At 25.6% G+C, this 15,520-nt stretch overlaps 1 protein-coding gene across 1 annotated transcript in view; it reads left to right on the top strand.

Annotated features, from left to right (window-relative positions):
* The first annotated feature begins 11,835 nt into the window (after positions 1-11,835).
* Positions 11,836-15,520, top strand: part of LOC128964857 (POU domain protein 2-like) — a 57,283-nt gene continuing 53,598 nt past the window's right edge. The window contains exon 1 of the mRNA XM_054311508.1: positions 11,836-11,941. The gene's annotated coding sequence lies outside the window, so the exon portion shown is untranslated. The remainder of the gene's footprint in view (positions 11,942-15,520) is intronic.

The following is a 15,520-nucleotide window of genomic DNA, read 5'->3' on the forward strand; positions in this document are numbered from 1 at the left end:
TATGACTTTTCTAGTAATTATAAATATAGTTATCATTTTTTAGCAATTAATAATTAGGTGTTTTTATTGTGGTTTATAGTTTTTTCTGTATTCAGTATAAAAAATAGCAATAATATTGTATTTATTACGTAATTGTTTTTATTGTTTGTCTCACATTTTTACTGTTTATGTTATCAATGAATGAGTGGTTGAATGAATGGTAGTATAGCTGTGTGTCTGTGTTTGTGTGTAATGTGTGTAACAGTTATGTTAGTGTTTGTTAGGTTTGGTGTGTTTGGTGTGGAATTAAGAGACAATTAGCCATTAAATGGTGACTCTATTGGACTCAATGAGTGACACTATTTGTTGAGTGACTCGAGAGACACGACTCACACCAAGTGATCGACAAAACTGACAAACTATACGACAAACTATACGACAAACTATACGACAAACTATACGACAAACTATACGGCGATTATGTTTTACTCAACACTTATGTCACTCTCGGCTCTAATTGTCTCTCCATTACTCTCTGAATGAGTGAAACTCTAGTATTGCTTTTATATGACTCTCTCTATGACTACCCCTCTATGGCATCACAAGAGTGGACAGAGCTCTGTAAAGACCAAAGAGGCAGCACTTATTGCACACTATATTAACGTAAACTGAATGACGATATCTAACGGTTTAACACAAAACTCAACACACATTATAACTTCAGCTCTCAATCTAACAGTTAGTTGTGTTAAAACAAACTTTCAATACAGAGACTAATGACAATACAAATTGTGAACTAAATGAAAAACTGAAAATTCAAACAAAAATTCAAAGCAAGATATTTATGAAAATAATTTTACTAATAAACCAAAAATTTTTTTTTATAAAAATTATACGATTGAAACCATCTTATAGTTTCTGTTTTTATGTATTTGATATATAAATTGATGACTTATTTATATATATAACGATTTGATCTAAAGTATATAAGTTTTCATCTGAAATAACCGTATAATAAGGCAAACATTAAAACTGTAAGTAATACTGATTTTAGTGTATATTTTGTTATTTATATAAACATTATTTTGATTTTCCTACTATTTATTGAAAAAATGTATGTCATTTGAAAAGCAAAATATTATATATATATAGAAGAAATAGAAATCATAGGAATTATCATAAATGACTTAAACATTTAAACTCTTGAAAAATAAAGTTGAATTGAATTGTTATCATATGTGGTGGTTATGCAGTACTACTGGTGCGATACGGCACCGATGTCTTCAGTTAGGATGTGCTCTCGATATTCACCACTTGTGTGTGTCTTATAGTCAGGCAAAGCATGCGCCCACTCTTTCGCATACATGTATTATATGATGGTATATATAAATATACAATATATATACAGTATGTATGAAGCCGTATATGTAATGTGAATGAATAAACCAAGTGCTCAGTTGCCGCATACATATGAATGCACTGTTAGCTCTCTCTCTCTCTCTCTCTCTCTCTCTCATTCAGTCTGTCAGTCAGTCTATCTGTCTCTTTCCTCTCTATTATATTCTATTTCTTTTGCTATATAATAGCAATATATAGTATATATATATATATTCTTCACATGTATTTATACAACACAACAGCCGACTGTTAAAGAAAGACAGGTTAAGAAATAGACTGAATTGAATGGCACTGTTATATGTAGTACTGTAAGTAAAATATAGGTTCAATTTAACTATTATTAAATGGCATTTAGTTTTATAATATTAGTTAAAAATATTATTCATATTTAAATACTATTTTTGCAAATTTATTAATTATATATTTATATTTATGCATATATATCATGAAATTTTATTTTATAATATTGTTAATTATCATTACAAAAATTAATTTTTTTTATTAATTATTTCAATAATAGTTCATTTTCATTATATAATCCCAGACATGTTAGATAAATTATTTAAATATTCAAAAGTTATCTATAAATAAATTTGTTTACTATTAGTTAACACCTTTAATACATAGAGTTTAAGTTATAATATACTATACATTATTATTGACTACTGTATTACACAGAACCAAATATCTTGTTTTTATACTAAAGTAATATAAATACATTAAAGATTTTACCCAAACATTATTACATTTTACTATGCATTTTAGTGGTCACTGCATATTCACAATACAATTAAATATCATTTATTTGTGTAACGTTTGGGTCACTAATGAATGTTTGACTCAGCCGTCAGTGAGTGAGTGAGTGAGTGAGTGAGTGAATAGTGAGTGTGTGTGTGATTGTCTGTCTAGAGAGTCACCCACTAATACAATCGATTGGTGCCGTTGTTTGGTCTTTAATCTCATTTTTGCATACTTTTTCATTTATTAAGTTGTATTGTGTGCTACCAAATGAATTGTTATAAAACATACCATTTGTTAGTTATTGTGTTTCATTTGTCTCACACTTTTAGTTTTTCTTGTATAACATAAGATTTTCAGTAGTAGTAGTAGTACTACTACTACTACAACTAGTAATATGTGAACAGAGAGCGCACAGTTAGTTAGCAATTGGCCTCACGAGACAAACACCAAGAACTTAGATTTAGTCATACGGTTAGTGTATTTGAAGGCAAAACTATAGACAAAAACAGTGATTCGCAGCGAATTAACGCAAATAAGTTAATACATATCACAGATATTTCCTCACAAACACTGGGATTCAATACTAAATTCTCTTTAACTTTGCTTTTATTTCATAACACTTTATATACAGTATTGTATATAAAGTAAATACTGTACCAAACTATATACTGAATTGTATATACGTACTGTACTATACAGTAATAACAATTATTTAAGATCACAAATTGGTGTTTAACTTAATTGCCAATGTTATAAATTATGGTACAGTATATAAATAATATTATAGCGAAAAAAAAGTTTATAACAATTACCACAGAATTGAGATATTTTTGAATTCTTTGTTATACTTATAATTTAAACAATTATCATAATTTGTTTTTTAAACATAATAAAATTTAAGCTAAATTTTATTTTTATTTATATAAATATGATTTATTTTATTCTTGAAAATATTATTATTATTTTATATAATTTATTTTAATAACAACTACAGTATATTTAATAAGCTTTAGTGTTAGGAATCATATAAAGTGTTCAATAGTTATATCTATATATATATTGTATACAATATTTATCTGCGAAGAAACACGAGTTCATAATATAAGTGTTTTTCTCTTAAATTATAGTCTAAATTATTATAAAATGAAAAGCAAATAAAAAGCAAAAGTAGTGATGCATTGGTTGAATGAATCGGTAGTCTAACTAAATTGAAAATGCAATGCCATATACTGTATATTGTCATATATACAGTATATATACAACAAAATGCAGAGAATTCAGAACCACCGGTGCTATTGCTGGCTATGGATTCAAGAATAAGAAAGTTCTGTATATTTTTTGTGATCACATATGTGGGCAAAACATCTCTCGGGAACGGATAACGAGAGAGAAAGAGAGAGAGAGAGAGAGAGAGAGAGAGAGAGAGAGCAATTGTGATACGAAATAGTTATACAATGAGTTTGAACATACAGTATAAGAGAAACACTATTTTTATATCCCATCTCTTATTACTTTTTTCATTCATTCATTCACTTCAATATGTGTCTCAACTATTACTTTGGATTTAAGAAAAGTTTAATTTACTTTTTTTTATTGGTTTTCTATTTCTTAACCCATCGATTGGGATGTTATGTAATAAAATATTTCTTTTTATTTTCATTATATTAAAAGTATTGATTTGTATTTATTATAGTAAATATATAAATAATTATAAATAAGTATTATTAAATATTAAATATTTATAATATTTAATGATAATAGTAATAATACAAACAATTATATATACTTAATATATAATAATATTTTTGTTGTTATTTCACATTCATATTACAGTAACATCCCTTTTAACAAACCCTTAACCTTATGATTAAAGCAACACATTTGCGTCAGACAGCGATTACATGTATTAAATTTGTGCCATTCATTGTTGATTTGAAATCAGTATTTAATATTATAGTACATAATATTAGGGAACCAACAAATTATGGCCTAACCCTCTGTTTCCAACAAAAACTTTTCCCTCAATTCATATGCCGTTCAATACTTATCAATGCTTTTGACTAAAACTTTTCTTTCTCTCTCTCTCAGTGCTACTGTCTATACTCGCTATTCATAATATATTATATAATTAATATTTATTTTATTTTATTTTTTGATTTTATAAAAAACTGTTTAATAGTTTAAGAATAATTTATTATTAATGTAGTATTATTTACTATATTTAAAGTCAAATAATAATAAAAAATAACTAAAACCCATTAATAAATAATTATTATTTAAATATATTATGAAATATCAAGAGTAATAAATCTCTCTCTCTCTTTCTTTCTTTCTCTCTTTCTGACAATATTTATGTTGTTTGAAGACTTGAATTGTGTTTAGTTTGTGAACTCAATTGAGAGGTGTAAGCGAGTGTTGAGGCCGGGGATGAAGGGATGATGAGAGGGAAGGAGTAATTGCAGACCAAATACTATGAGTGGAGTGCATGTAATGCGTGAACACATCAACAGCTGTTATACTAAAAGCAAAGTAAGGCTGTAATCAAACGTTAATTTTCTAGTTTTACTCAACGGGTTGTTGTTGTTGTTGTTGTTGTTGTTGTTGTACTACATTCACAAAATAGTATTTGCAATATAATGTATAATTACAAACTTGATCTCAAATTATAATCTATAAATATATTACTTACACTACAGTACTGTAATATACGTCTACAAAAATATAGAAAACTTTAGAAATAAATGATAAAATCATTCAATATTATATTTACAATTAATTAATTATTATTAAATATTTATAATAATTAAATTAATAATTTTAATAATACTAAGATTTAACAAAAATATATAGAATTTTATTCAAGTTGTTGGCATGTATTAAACTATTTGAATGATAAACATGTATTACTTTATATAATGATATTATCTATTAAAATACGAAACTTACACTTTCAGTGTTAACTTTGATGTAAATGTAAGACAATAATTAAAATGAAAAACTCTTAGCAAAGCGATACCAGATATGTCACGAAATGTGTGTTTTTGTTGGCACTTAGGCTTTCATCTATGATAATGATTGTGCATAAGTTGACACTGCTTTTGATGCAAACAGTGAGGCCAGGGATCAAACGCAGACATTAATAGTAATTGAATGGGAAATTGCATTTGATTTTCACTCTTTACTTTCTTTTATATTATAGTTTGTTATGCTTTATATCATAGACTTTATTCACTAGCATTGAACTAATTTGTCTGTTATATTGAAAGTCAATTCCTTATGTCTTATGTTTTGTATCTAATTATCATTTAATAAAAGATGATTTGCTTTACAACACATTTTGATGTTTTCACTTATTTACTGCTCGTTTCTCATTGTTTTTGGTTTTAGGTTTTTAGACAAATCAATTGCAACTGGAAATCAATTAAGACACTCTCACTTACTTTCATTCATCCATTTACTATATATAACTATTTTTAGTTGGAAAACATTATTTTCTTTAATATATATTACTATATATTGTAATAAAACAAATTATCAAAATATATGAATGGTTGCGATGTTTCAAATAAATGTCTTATAATATTTAATGAGTATTATTATTATACTATATATATATATATATATATATATATATATATATTTGACATTAAGTCATTGATTTGTGAATTTTGTTTCAGTGATATATACGATATATATTCCCAAAACTACTAAATTATGTATACTTAAGGCATTTGCTTTGATTTACACATTTGGTTTACTTTTGTGCTATTTATCTCTATCTAAATAATAACCCCATCCAAGTCTATGGGTAGTCATATATTTATATAAATATACAGTATATATATATAAATATATGTTTAGTAATATTTTTGCACAAGTATTAAGTTTGTCCAGTTCTCTGAAATGCCACAAATATTAGGATATTGAGTGAGATTACAACAACATAGCAATTGATTGATTGCTGTTATTTATATTAGGCATAGATTGTGTTGAAGGGGGGGACTATAGACATGCAATGTATGCATATATAGTCTGATAGGAGGAACAAACAGCTCTAAGAGAGAGTTAGCAATGAGTTAGCAATGAGATCGACATTTTTAGGATTGAAAGGATGATTAGGCAAACACTGAGATTCATGTGCTGGGGTTCAGGCTTTCAAAGAAATAGCACATAAATGTTTGCCAAAAACAACACACCAGACAAGTATTGGTTGATATCAATATCGGAATAACTGATTTGCCGATAAACATGACATTCAATGCGAGACCTGAATATAAAATTATATGAAATTACGATATTATTATTATTATTATTATTACTGTATTATTACTACTACTATGTCTAATACATGTCTTGACTCTCATTATTCAATCTACATATAAATTTATTTATTTATGTACTATTTATTTATATATATCAATATATAAATTTATATATGGATCTAATATTTCATAATTCATAAAAATATAGTAAATATTATATAAATAGTTATAACATCATAAAAATAAAACAAAATTAATTAGTGAATTATTAAAATCTTTGATTAGTTTGTTTAACTTATTTTTTGTTGTTGAATATAATACAGTACTTGTTTTATTTTAATAAATTTTATTTAATATATCTTAAATAACTAAATTATTATAATTTAATACTCTATCGACAGTAAAACTATTTAATGTTATTTAAATAAATTATTATAATAAATAATATAAAAATAAACAACTCGTATGAAATATTATTTATTATACGTATTAAAAGATTTCAAATTTTAGTAATTTATTGTTTTTCATGAAAAATATATTTGAATTTTTAGGATTCATGAAAGCAGAAATAAATTGAAGGAAATTATTATTATTTTTTATTTTAAAAACAAAATATTTTTTTATAATATATTGTGTGAGAAAATAAATGTGTATTTCTTTTACTGGTATTTTTGATCTGTTATTATTATAACAAAAAAAAGTATTTTCATCACATTTTTAGATATCATATCATAAGCTGACATACGTATGATGTGGTGTACTGTATGTGTGTGTGTTTGTGAGCCAATGCACTAAATTTTATATATTTGTTCAAAATCACAGCTCATATATTATATTATATTATATTATTTTGAGTACTTTTATTTTTTTATTGTGAACTATAAACCAGAGTAATGAGTGAGACATTGAATAAGTGAATGAGTATGAAGAGAGAGAGAGAGAGAGAGAGAGAGAGAGAGAGAGAGAGTCGTATAAAATATTGCGATTACAGTTAAAATATAGTGAAATGCGAGAAGTATTGGAGCGAGTATTGTGAGTGAGTGGACAGGGATGTAGAGTGAATGAGTGAAACATATAGAGAATAGAGCATATGGTGGACGTTATATATATATATATATATATATAATATTAAGATTGTATGGTATAATAGAGTATACTGTATGTGTGGCACACAGTGTATGCCATCACAACAAATCCGGACATTTTATCATATGTTTTATGTAAAGCCTACTCTTTATCTTTTTTCTTCTTATTTTTCATTTTTTATAAATGTATTCCTATTTATATTGTATTATATTATACTTTCACTATGTGTTGGCTATCCTATCCTTTCGTTGCTGTCATATAATAGGACACATCCAGTGTTGGTCTTTTCATAGATGGACACACACATAGAGAGCTCACATATTATATAATATATATATATATATATATATATATATCTTACTGAGCCTTATGAGTCAATTGTAATGCTAAAAATGAGTTTGGCGTATGTGTAATATAAAATAATCTGCAATTTCTCAAACCAGGCAATACAGTTGTGTGCTATTGTATGCCAATGTTTGGATCACATATATATATATATATATATATATTTGGCACACTATGAGAAATGCAGGTATCAATGAAATGACCAAAGATTTACTAATACTAAAGTAAGATTAATGAGAGGATCACTACTTATATTATACTCGACTTTCATATATATATATATAAATTTATATATATATATAAATGTGTGTTTAGTATATGTATTACATATGATTGTATTCTCTAAGAAAATGGGTTTTACTCTCTCTCTCTCTCTCTCTCTCTCTCTCTCTCTCTCTCTCTCTCTCTCTCTTTATACACATTGCTATTGTATTATATGCTATATATTGATATATACATACAGTAGATATATTGTCATAATAGTTATAGCATATATATATATACAGTATATACTATATATATGGTCAACGGTCTACAAATGTGTATAGTTATAGCAATAAAACATTATGACAATCACAGACTAATTCTATCATTATTTAGGAGAACCAACAAAAACAATGTCTCGTTTAGAGGGCTTTACTTATGTTTCCATTTCATTATTCTCTGTCTATAACTATAAGCCATCCATTGTTTGTCTCCCAATATATATATATATGATTTACCTTTGATTTTAAGATCAATTATTTCCTATACTATCGTCCAAATGATACATAAATAAATATTTTATTAAAATGATTGCTTGTAATGATTGAGAAGAAAAAAATAATGACTAAAATTTTTGGTTTGATTTATTTTCGTATAAAAATAAAAGTAAAAATATTTAGTAATTATTTATGAAATTAATGGTTTTCAATGTATACATTTATAAATATTTCATATCGATAGCTAATTGCATTGAAAATCAAATATACTTATATTTATTAAAAGCACAGAAAATTATTTACAAAATCAAAATATTAAATTATTAATTTTATATCGGTATTAAATTATATTAATATTAAACAAAAATACTGTATATTATACTCTATATATACATTATATAAAATTATTTACAAATAAATGAAATATAATATAATATTGTCAAAAGTGACAGTATATGATAGTCGTGTTGTGTACTAACCCGTTAACCGTTAATTAAGACAAATGACAAATATATATATATATATATATATACTATACTGTATAAGTTATATACTTATATTATATTTATTATATATATATATAGTGAATCCAACAGCACTTGATTACTGATCATAACATTCAGACATCCAGTGCTTATACTCGATATACAGTACTAATGCTTTTCAGTTGACTTCAAATAATAGCCAAATAAGCTTTTACTGATAAAAACTACACTTTTCAATGCATTATACGCTGTAAACAATGTTTTTATCAACGAACTGACCAAAACCATAGACTTCTTCAACGAGCTAACCGTTCTTCTCTCGAAACCGTACTCTTCAAGAACAGGGATTTTCTGTCTCTGGACTGACGAGATTGAGACGAGACGTGATAAGTGGACATTGGGTTCACTAAATACAACAACACTGAGAGAGAGAGAGAGAGAGAGAGAGAGAGAGAGAGAGAGAGAGAGAGACTGTGCTCAATCATCATCAACGGCACATCAAAAGCATTGTTTCATTGCAATAAAAATACTGAATTGTTTATCAATAGACACACTGAATGACACCTTCATTGACGACAAGTGCAAAACAGGTCGCTGTCCTCTCTCTCTCTCTCTCTCTCTCTCTCTCTCTCTCTCTCTCTCTCTCTCTCTCTCTCTCTCTCTCTCTCTCTCTTCTCTCCTCTTTTAATAAGACGTGCAATACTTGCACAACACATACATAACAATGCATCAGTCAGTTAATGATGTTTATGATACTTAGTTTTACGTAATGAGCTGTACGTGACTTTAGCTTTTGATTGGCACCGATAGCTAAATCTATACAGTATTTCCATTCCATAGTATTTAATGTGTTTGTGAAAAGAACTGTATTTCACTACTTATCGCAAAAACAGAGTCAGAAATACCTAATGAGATATTATTTATTTATAATCACTATTACTCACTGACACCCAAACAAATTAATCAATATTTAACCGTTTATTCATTTATATAATTTCCTATAGAATTTGTATATTATTTTAAGGGACAAGAAATTATAATAATCAATATTATTTGTTGATAAAAATATTCAACTTATATATAGTTTTATTTTAAATATTAAAAAAAAATAATTACAACTTAGTTAATTGAGACAAATTGATTATTGTAGTTTTATTCGTAAATAAATAAGCTATAAAATCACTATTTTATGAATTTATAATCATAAATAATAGTTAAATAATAATAATTTTTTATAATGCTACTTTATACATAATATATTTTAGAAAAACAACATTATTATTATTATTTTAATTTGTATATTTTTGTATCTAATAATATATAAATTTATATACAGTTAGTATTTATATTAAGTACATATACAGTGTTAATACAGTATATAAATTAAATACTGACACAAAAGTTTAGGAATCAATTATACAAAATAATTACATTTAATATTTTAATTTAATTAATTTTATTTTTATTTACAATTCACAACATAAGTACATTACATTTGTATTTTTTATCTTATATATGATCAATGAATAATAATAATAATATTAGTGTATAGTGTATAAGATAATCTATGGCATATATTGGACAACCGAAATATTTTGTCGACTATAATTAAAGATAATAAAAATGATAGAAATGTATAAAATATCACAGAGTAATAAAAATAAGTGAATATTATGTGTAACAAAATTAGTAAAAGAGCATAAAAATGATAGGAAATACACTAATAATCATTAAGTATGGGTACAATAGTATATAAGCGATTGTGTTAAGGAATTGGCCCCAAAACTGGTTGTACTAATCAATGTCAGGTTTATATGACTTTTGGTTGAATTAGTTGTGACGTTTGCCTATCATATAATGCGATCATCGGGTGATTGAAAGCCTTTACAGTCTATTGAATGGGTAAACGGGTATTGCATTGCAATCACGCGTCCAAATCCATAGCTATTGTTCGTTAGTCTCAATCACTATATTATGATTATTATATCATTTTTTCATTGAATTTGCTTTGCATTGCAAGTGATTAAGTCTTGTCATTTGATGTCTCATAACTGTGTCCTCTCTCTCTCTCTCTCTCTCTCTGGGTTTGTATTCAACTGTATGTTATTTTCGTTGATATCACAGTATTTGGTCATTAGTTATGTGTTTGAATCCATTTGTTCATCTATTTGTATGCTTTACTTTGTTTCTATATGTTTCCACTGACACCACATAAAACAACATTGTATACAATGAGTTACTATTAATACTTTATGTAATCTATAAACGTTGCAATACTTTAGTTTTGTGTTATATTTATATTATGTCACATATGATATAAGATTTAAGGAGAGAGAGAGAGAGAGAGAGAGAGAGAGAGAGAGAGAGAGAGAGAGAGAGTATTCCGAAGAGAGATTCATTTCCAAAATAAATTAACTTTTTGTTCATTGAGTATAAATTAGAGTCGTTGGAGAGACTGACCAAATGGGACCCAACTATCATATATCGATATATACATAATATCTATATAATGATATATTAACGAAAACAATCCTTTTTATCATTTTTCCCATCACTTATGATATGATATTCCATTGTATGTAACATAAGTTGTACTTACTTTATAAATAAATACTCTAATAGAGTACAGTATAAATACATTTATAAACTAAATGTTGCCAACAAATATTACTACTAATGTTTATTAATATAAATAATAAAATTAAAAAATATATATTATTATATTTTTTAAAAATTACAAAGTATATAATTTATGTAATAATATAATTTAAATATAATTAATTAATTTACTAATTATATGTTTGTATAAAATTTAGATTTCATTTTTTGGTCATAAAGTTACTGAATTACTAAATTTCTAACAAAAATAAACAAAAATCAAAGTTTGTGAAATTGCTTTCATTGGATGATTATCTACTAATAAATTAAAACCACACAAAATATTGTAAGTAAATTGTTTTTCAATAACATTTAATCAAAATTTATAAATGTTGCACAAAAAAAATTGTTGACATTTTACATATGTATTGTCATTAACTTTTGATTATTATATTTAATTTATATATTGATATATACATCTAATGAGTACAATCAAGAGATTATCAAAAGTGATTTATCTTAGGGGTCGACATTGAATGATAAAAAACTATATGTGAACTGTTTATTATTATTATTATTACTTTATTATCACTAAATATATATTTTTTATTATACTATATATTGATTTCAATGAACTACTAGATATTTTGTTAATAGGAGTGGGTTTGTAGAAAACAATTTTTTTTATCAGATGATAATTTGTGTCAATTATCAAAATTACAGATATTGTCGCAAATCAAAAGTACCATTAATACTATACAATACATATATATATATATATGTAACGGTTGACTGTAACATACTGTACCCTTAATAATATTATTATTATATATTAAGTGACTATAATGTTTATTATTTCTTAGAAATATATTGATTGATTAAATTAATAATTTAAGAATGTGTATTGAAATAAATAATAATAATAAAAAATATTTACTTACTATAATATACAGATTTTAGTTATAAATGTAAATTTAAATTAAATAAACAATGAGATATATTTTCTATATAATTTATTTATAAAAATATTTTTTGTTACCCTCGAAAAAAAACTTCATTTTTTTGTTGAGATTAATGGTTAATGTGTTATATATATGAAATAAAGCAAAAAACACAGTATAGTTTGCAATGTCTTTTGCAAAAATGTAATGTAATATACATTTTTGATGAGCATTTGATGGCTGACTTTGCGCTTAATTTCCAAAAATGCTATTCAAAGCTCACACACAACACTCTAAATGCAATTTTTTGCTTAAAATCTGTTTTTACGCTTATTTTTATTCCCCATTTTATTTTCTATTATATGTTTTACGGAATATATTGAATATCAACACAATGCCAGTGCACCAGACATACAGCCCATAATGTCCGGTGCTATCAATACATTGATACACACGTAGAGTGCGGTTTGCTTTTCATGTGTGTGTGTGTCTCACAGTCTCTCTCTCTCTCTTCTCTCTCTCTCTCTCTCTCTCTCTCTCTCTCTCTAAGTAACAAATCCCTAGTTTTGAATTTATTTTATATTTTGTTAAAAGATACCGAAACTTAATATATATTCAGCAAATATATCAGTTTAGAGCTCACATCTGATGTTGAAATCATTGAATACATATATGTATGGAAAATAAGTTATATATAAAATGTATGAAATTATATGACTAGACTTTGAGCTGAATGTGATACGAAAGTCAATTATTTGTTTGAATTGCGAAAATTGTATTTTCATAATATATGTCAATATTTTATACTCAATACATATGTATGTATTGGTATCAATAATAGCAAACCTTACCGTTTTCAGTACAACACACGCAATACAGTTGGCCACAAATCGGATGTTTAAATTTCAAATTTATAGTTAAAATACAGAATATAATATAATATAAAACTGAATTTTATTGGAAATAATATGTTTCCATAAAAAATATTATATAAAATTCAAAAAACATTTCAAGAATTTTGATTAAGATTGAAAACATGTGAATTGACTACACATACAGTATTGACACAATATTATATATTTTTATATATTACTGAAATTTGATTTTTATTTTATTATTATTATTCTGGAATCCATTTATATATTATATTTCATATTTTAAAGTGTTTTTTATTATACAATTGAAATATTTATATTGATTTGATATATATGACAAAATTTATTTTCATCACATATTATATTCTTTAGCGTATTATAACTAATTAAATTAATATCCGACAATAAAATTTTATATAATATAATATTTTAAAATTATTAAACTACAATTATATAATTCAATTCAGGTGTGTGTGTGTGTGTGTGTGTAACTGTGTGTTAAGTGCTGACATGAGTTAATAACATCAGTTTATGTGATAACTGCTAATAAAGTTGGGAAACAATGAGATCAAGACTGAGAGCAATAACAGTAAGTATTATATAAAAAGTGTCGGTTATTGAGTCGATGTTAGGCTTAGAGATAGTCTAAAGTGTTGTGTAATGTTTTTAGTGTTAGTTTTCATTTACTGATGGCTTAATTGGTTAACAATCACTGTTTACAACATTTTAGTATTTTTGTGGTCAAAACCACAAACTATTGTCAAAGTTGTCATTAACACACTGACTGACCAATGATTTCAAATGTTTGTTACAAAGTGTAAAAACACTTATGAAATAATTAAATAACTATTTTATTATTTTAAATGATATAAAGCAATTTGTATGACTATTATAAAGATTATAATATAATGGTTTACAAAATGTGTTATCAATCATTACTTATATTAATCACTAGCAAAACTGCTAAAATAAAAAAACTAAATATTATATAAAAATACTATAACTTTATATCAATTTTAAAAGTATTTTAAAGTTAGCGGTTTTTAAATGTAATAAAAAAATATAACAACATATAGTTATCACATAATTATGAGACAATTATATCACTAAACGGTTAAATGGTTGAACTGAGGGGTGACACGAGTTGCTATAAAAATAACTTTAATGTAGATTTTATATTGAATTTTTCAATAAATGGGGTTTTCAGGGGAAGGGGTACTGACTATGTGGTGAACTCATAGAGTGTTCACATTTAACTAGAGATTAATGAACCAAATGGTTGTACAGCTAAGGGACGACACGTGACTCTGATTTAATGGATTTTAATATCAAAAATGGGAGGAATATTGAAGGGAACGGGAGTTGAGAGAGGAAAGGGACAAAAGAAACTTTGAGTACATTGAGTGCGGTTTTTATCAAACAATTTGTCAGTCAATAAATAATTGAATGATTTTTGAATTTATTCAAACATTATTTTTTTGTAAAAAATCTCTATAAAAATGTGTATAAATGTTAAATGATTGGCAATAAATTGGTGTATAATATCGTCAAAAGGATTAACTTTTGACAAATTGATGGTCGGGTGAGAGGGGAACGGGAGGTGCTATAGAGGAACTGCAGTAGTATTGAATGTACGATAAACTGGTAGTCGATTTGTATTATAAAAAAAAGTTGAGTAAAGTTTGGATTATTAAGTGTAAAGAGTGAATAAGTGAATGAAAGAGAGAGGAATGGGAGGAAAGTTGTGTAATCTATAGTAGAAATGTGTAAAATAGTGTAAAATAGTGTTAAAAAACATTAAAATGAGTGTTGAGTTGAATATAAGGGAATAGTTTGTGAAAAATAAATTCACTTTTTAATAGTGTTTTGTGTATTGAATTAGATTTGATTTGAACGACGCGTTTGTCGCTGTCTTTGACTTTGAATTAAATTGAATTACATTTGAAAAGATGTTTGAATTTGTGTTTGAATTTGTGTTGTAATGCTTTTCAATGGCTTTTCATTTGATCTGATTTTTCAATTTGACTTTAAAAACGATGACAACTCTCATAAGTGATTGTTATTCAAAAGTAAAGTAAAGTAAAGTAAAGTCAAGTAAATACCAAACAT

This window comes from Oppia nitens, unplaced genomic scaffold (genome assembly GCF_028296485.1).
Source record: "Oppia nitens isolate AA-2021 unplaced genomic scaffold, nextdenovo-longstitch-racon4-pilon3 scaffold9_pilon_pilon_pilon, whole genome shotgun sequence".
NCBI lineage: Eukaryota > Metazoa > Arthropoda > Arachnida > Sarcoptiformes > Oppiidae > Oppia > Oppia nitens.